Raw genomic sequence first — 6,791 nt, forward strand, 5'->3', positions numbered from 1 at the left:
TAGTTTGCCAATGATGCCAAACTGAGTGGGGAAGTGGATGCTTCGGAAGGGAGAGCTACCCTGCAGGAAGACCTGGATGGCCTGGAAGAACAGGCTAACAAGAACCTCATGAAGTTCAACAAGGACAAGGGTAAGGTCTTGCACCTGGGAAAACATAATCCAGGAGCGCAGCACAGCCTGGGATCCACCTGTCTGGGGAGCAGCTCTGTGGACAGGGACCTGGGGGTCCTGGTGGACAGCAAGCTCAATATGAGCAAGCAGTGCGCTGCTGCGGCAAAGCAAGCCGTCAGGACGCTGGGCTGCAGCACCAAGGGCATCACCAGCAGAGAGAAAGAAGCCATTATCCCACTCTACTCGGCACTCGTCAGCCACACCTGGAATACTGTGTTCAGTTTTGGTCCCCGCTATACAAAACAGATGTGGACAGGCTGCACCGAGTCCAGAGAAGAGCCACAAAGATGGCCAAAGGCCTGGGAAGCCTGCCGTGAGAGGAAAGGCTGAGAGAACGGGGTTCGTTCAGCCTTGAGAAAAGGCGGCTCAGGGGAGCCCTTATCCCCGTGTTCCAGTATTTAAAGGGTGGCTACAAAGAAGATGGAGACCCCCTTTTCACAAGGAGTCCCATGGAAAAGACGAGGGGTAATGGGTACAAGTCTTCCTGGGGAGATTCCAATTGGACACAAGAGGAAAACTTTTCACAATGAGAGCAATCAGCCTTTGGAATGAATCTCCCCAGGGAAGCGGTGGATTCCCCAACATTGGACACTTCTAAGATCTGGCTGGACGGGGTGCTGGGCCATCTTGTCTAGACCGTGCTTTTGCCAAGAAAGGTTGGACCAGGTGATCCTTGAGGTCCCTTCCAACCTGGTATTCTAAGATTTTATGATCACAGCTATACTGGTATAATCTTTGTGTATTACAAGTTGTGAGGACACTTGCCTTGAGGTTCAACAATTGCTTTGCTGCTTGAAGCAGATTCTAGCTATTCAGGTGGACGACTGCGTTTGTATCCTAAGCAGTGTTTTCAAGCATGGAGAAATTATTCTTTTAAATTTTTTTCTCAGTGAAATCACTGCTTGATTTTTTGCAATAAGTAATATACAAAAGTGCCATTGTATCATTGTTGGCAGCGCTGACATTTGCTGCTGCATGATCAGGGAAGTATTCTGCAAATGGTTAAAGTTTCCAAAAGTGAAGATACTTCTGTTATTGTACCTACCCTGCAAGATTTATGTCACAGGCAAGTGGAAGCGAAACCTGACTTACTGTGGAGTAGTACTGATTTATATTCACATACTTTTTTTAAAGTATGAAAGGTTTTTGTTGGGTTTTTTGTGGTTTTTTTTCCCCCCTGTGACTTTAAAGCCTGGAAAATCTGTGAAAGCAAGTGTGTCCCTGTGACCTTCTCAGAGCTTTTAGTCTAGGAGAGCCCTCGAGCAAACCCCTTGACAGTTCAAGAGAATTTGGGAAGAATAAATAAAGGCACTCCAAATGCCTATGCTGTGTTGCCATCCCCTTCCTCCTGAAGAAGGACGCTGACTTTTTTGTACCTATTTCTAAAGATCGTAACAAATGAAAATGGCAAAATCCATTTTGTCTTTTGTAGGCATCTTTTAATACAAGCATAGAGCAGCAAGAGGTACAGGCCTGCAATGACTTCCCGGCAGTGGCTGCTTGGTCCTTTCTGGGTATAGAGCTGTTTGTGTCAGAAGAGCCTTATTCTGACACGTAGTTCTGAGGCTTCTCTTTTAAGACTGGTGGAGACCAACCTCTTCCCCAAAGCAATTGTCATTGGTTTGATTACTTTTTGTAGAGGCTGGATTCTGAATTGCTGCTTGAAGGGAGAAGTTCCACAGATGACCTGCTCTGAACTAGCCATCTTCTCCTGGAGGCTGCTGCAGAGCCTCTGTCCCCTTTTTCCAGCAGGGACATCATTGTAATGCCTTTTCAGCCCTTCCCCACCACCAGAGGACAGGTGTCTTTCTGCTGGTAGCTGCTGGAGATGATTTGGAAAGCAAGCAAAGAATAAAAGGAGAAGGAACTTAGGTACATGTCCCTTGTTAATTCATTCAGCAGCTGAGTTTTCTGTTTGGTTCAGGCACTGTTGCTCTTACTTCTGCAGCTTCCACTTGAGGGGTTGGTTCTGCAGGCTTCCCAGAGCTGTGTGGGGGCTCCTCAGCAGTGTGGGCAAAGCTGAGCATTGCTGTCCTAAGGATGAGGACCATAGGCTGCTTCTGCTGTAGGAAAGAAGAAAAAGAGCAGGAATGGGGGTCTGGTTTGCAGTCAGCCTGTTGCCAGGCTCTTTGCTGATGAGATGACTTTGTTAATGATCTGATTTTGGGTAGGAATCAGCAGCTTACATGAAGAAAAGAAGCTCCTGGTAGCTGAAAGCAGCTTTGAAAACGAGGCTGTTCCTGATTCTCACTCAGTGCATCTCAAACATGCGTTGCTTTATTTGGTGCACTACAAGTGCCTAGAAACCTCTTTTGATGGTGGGCTTCCATGTGTGCAGCAGTGTGAACTGTGAGCGGGCACTCGCTCTCCTAATGCACTGCCAGCTGTGAGAGACGGTGGGTGGGAGAAGAGACAACACTGCAGGAAGAAATGATTGATTTGTGTTTAGATTTTCACGCTGGTTTTAGAGCAGAGAGTGGGAGTTCCCTCCGGTAACCTCAGGGAATGGTATTGTTGGGTTTGGGTTTTGTTAACATCCCAAGAAGAAAGAAAGAGTAAATGACTGTGTTACAAAAGAATCAAATTTTCATGTTGGGGTACACACAGACAAATGCATAAAAGACAATTTGATCAACGACTGCCGTTGATAATCACTTGGCCAGTGCAAACAAAGCCTCAGCTTTATCAGACAGCGGGCTAACTTGTGGAGGGAAGGCTGATGTAGCTGTCGGTCTGTAATCCCCTGAAGGGAAAGTAGCCATCCCTGCTTATCACTTGAGAAGAAGCACTAGAACAAACAAACAGATGCTGATTTTAGCCTGGCAAAAAACCTTGCCACTCGAGCACAGCTGACCTGTCTGAATGCAAGCGGCTGCTGCTTGCTCCTGTTCACCAGGCTCAGGGGTGCCGCTGATTCTGAGCGCCCGTGGCTGGGAGTGAAGCTTGGGGCTTTGGTGGGGCTTTGTTCTTGCATTGCTGCAGGTCACCTGTGTGCTTTGCTTGCCAAGGCCTTACCTTCTTTGGCCTCTGACACGGACAAGAATCTTCCCTGCAAGGGATCTGTGAGGTTTGCTGAATGTTTAATGCTCTGTGGGTACTTATGTGAACTGAGGTTTTAGTTTTTTGAAGATGCTACAGAGATGAGTGATACAGCGTTACTTGGTTTATTCACAATATCCCAAGTGATAGCCAGAAAATACGTAGACTGACAGCATAATTTCTGCCCTTTTCTGACACAGGTGAAGCTTGCTATTGTTTTAGCATGCATTTTGCTTTCTTTTCTAGGATTTGTTGAGACTGCTCTGTGTTTTCAGGAGACAGCTATGCAAATGTGAGCTGCTAGCACCTGATTTCTTCAGACTGACATTTTAAAATATGTTCATTAAAGTTTTCATAACCTAAGCCCATAATAATGAGAGCCTAGAGTATGTGCCTCCTGGTACCACAAGCAAAGGAAATGTGTGTCTAAGAAACCTGTTATTAGCAGCTCGTATTTTGTTTGTGCACTGACATCTGAAAGACTTTTTAAGCAACTTATTTTCCCTTGCTGTAAAGGCAGATTTCTTAGTGCAGCAAGAGGCAAATCCGTTCTTCAGATCTCGGCCTGTGCTGTACTGCCTGGATGAGGAGAAACCTGGGGAGGAGAAATACTTTTGTTCCTGAGCCATGGAAACTTCCCCAGCTGGAAATCTCCTTTGACCCACATGCCCTTTCCCTGCAATAGCCAGGGATTATCATCTGTCATGGTATTTCTGCCCACACTTTTGCTCTAAGCTGCTATTTCTCTAAAAGCATCACCAGACCTGTTGCATCCCGTCTACTAGCAACGGACCACCTCAGCAGCTCTTGTCTGGAGGGAGACTCTTGGCATACTAAGAGTTGGGAAAACCCATTAGTGTGAGTGGTAAGAAATGCTGACGTTCAATATCCAAGGTGCAAAGTTTCAATCTGTTCCTCCTAGGTAAGAGCAATGGTGTCGTAGCCGGGTCGTATATCCACGGAGCGTGGATGAACTGCATGAAATGGCTCCTCCATTCCTGTTTTTGGAGGAGAATACGTAGCTGTGGTGTCTTCACACGGGGGGTATCTGGCAGATGGGTTAACCTCTGCGTGCCGATCCGGGGTGTTGAGGAGTAGTTGTGGCATGCGTATCTTTTTCCCTGCCACACTGTAGTAGCGGTAACGTTTAGTATTAGCTTCTGCACACAATTCCTAGGGACTTTGGAGGGTAGAAAAGTGCCCTTAGAGCTCATGGCACTTTTAATCTTCAAAGTGCTTTATAATCATTAATACATTAATTAGGCATTCTTCCCTTCCTTCCTGCTAACAAGGTTTATTAAGCTGAATGTATTTATCTTTGGGCAGCTTCTACAAGCAATTGAATGAATAATTTTCCTAATAACTTTAATAGCAAAGACATGAAAGGGAACAGGGATGATGAGAAGAACAAGAGACCGAGGTAAATAAAGCTGCACTATGAAAGGAGAGGAGCAATTTCATCCTAGGTGTAACTCCACCTACCCCTGCTACAACCAGCTGGCAGCTGTGCAGCCTTTGTTTTGCTTCTGTCTCCCCTAACCTCCATGTAATTGCACATCTATGCAACATTTATGCTAGCACACACAAATGCATAAAAAGGAGGTCATGGATGACTGGGACCTGTAGGAAAGCACATGAGAATAGCTTGCGATTTCAATGTGAAGAAAGGCTATATGAAAGCTTGACTTTTACCTAATGTTTACAACTTCTTCGGTGTTTTTGCGAGAACCAGTGTAATCTAGCAGAGTATTTCACAGTGGGTAACTTGCAGGACCCAGGAGGTGGAGGAAGGTGATGAAAGACTATGTCAGGGGGTTTAAGGTATCGAAAACTGTACTCTAAGCAAATGAAATCTTGCTTTCCTCCTCCATCTTTACCGCTCAAGCATCGTCTGTTGTGCCCTTGAAGCACACACAAATACATGATGTGTGGATGTTACCATACACATGCTGGTTTGCTCCTGCTCTCTCAGTAGATGTTGGTGGAAGGACATAAAATGTTTTCTCTGAATAAGGACATGCCCCCCCAAAAGCTCTGAGACTAAATGACTTAGTGCCTGGGACGCTGCACTGTGAATTTAGTGATTTGCATCTTAGGCAGTGCTTTGCTGTTTGCCAAGTGATTTCACCTCTGTCTCCTTCCTGTCTTGTTTACTTAGATTCACAAGCTTAAGACTAGGAGAGACTACTAGATCATCTGGCCAGACCCCTTGCGTATCACATCACAGTCCATTGAACTTGATATAGTTACTGCTGTAGCAAACCCAATAACCTGTGGGTAGTTGCAACATATCTTCTACAAAGCCGAATTTTTGACATTAAGCTCTTCAGGGCAGGAGTTGTGTTCTATCCATGCTTTAAGCAGAGTTTCTCAGCTGTGTTAGTGAACCGACATCAACACCAAGAAAATCAGCAACAAGGGTAATACCCATAATCTTAGTTATAGTATTTTATTGGTTAAGCTTGCAGAAATTATTTTTTTTTTAAACTGTGAAGCCTGCCACTATATATGAACTGGAGCCTTTGAAAGGTGATTGAGAGGTGGCTTTTCAATTCTTGCACACAAATACTTCTGCAGGGTGACAGACCAGGTATTGGGAGGGCTCTTCAATGCAGTGGAGGAGCCTGTAACAAAAAAAACTCCAGCACGGCTAGGAGCTGTTCTCCAGCAATGCAGATTTGCAGTTAAGTCGCAAACAGTTATGTTATTGAGGTCCATGCAGCAGTAAGGGAGTAAAATGTTACAGCTGATAGAATACAGGATAAATGCTTTGAGTCTGAAATGTAGATTTTATTAAGCATGGAGAATCAGCCCTGTTCTTAAGTCTCTTAATTCCTAATTTAAAGTTCAAGTAGTCTGCCTGTGCCACTTTGATGGAAAGTGGATGCCAAATGGAGCAAATTTTTTTTTTTTTTGGTAATTCTTTCAGCTAATGTGGATTTGACACTCCCACAGCTTTGCTCAAACTCTGTCAGACCAGGAAGACGCTTGTCAGCATCCTCTTTTACTGAAAAAGCTAACCTAGTCTGAAATCTTGAAGGAAGAAAACCTTGACTTAAAATAGAAGCGTTTGTGACAGGACAGGGTCAGAGGAATGGAAGGATCCTTCCTAACCACCTGCCCGGTTGTCAGAGATGCTCATCTTTTCCCCTTGGCACCTTTGGCTGGGTAGAGTTTGCCGTGGACTGCCTGCAGGCTGCGAAGGGAGCGGGGAGACGAGAAGGGACAGGAGTTTATTCGCTGCGATGGGAGCAGTGCCCACCGCCACCACTGGCAGTCACTTCTTAAAGCCCTCAGATGGAGGAGCTTCACCTGCTTGAAGCAGTGTGTGGTCTTATCAATCCCTCTGCACCCTGCGGGGGTTCAGTTTCCCCACAGCAGCGTCAGTGGGGCAGAGCTGTTGTGTAATACACTAGAGGAGGCTGAGTTCATCCCAGCAGCTGGCTGCAGCGGTGCTGGGGGTTTGCCTGGTATAAAGGAAGGACAAGGCAGAAGAAGTATCCCCCAGGGGAGGGGAAAAAAGTAGAAGTCAGAATGGTGGTGGAGGGGTCACTGCCTGCAGCTCTGAGCCTGATCCATTA

The sequence above is a fragment of the Falco rusticolus genome, chromosome 6 (genome assembly GCF_015220075.1).
Source record: "Falco rusticolus isolate bFalRus1 chromosome 6, bFalRus1.pri, whole genome shotgun sequence".
NCBI classification, from domain to species: domain Eukaryota; kingdom Metazoa; phylum Chordata; class Aves; order Falconiformes; family Falconidae; genus Falco; species Falco rusticolus.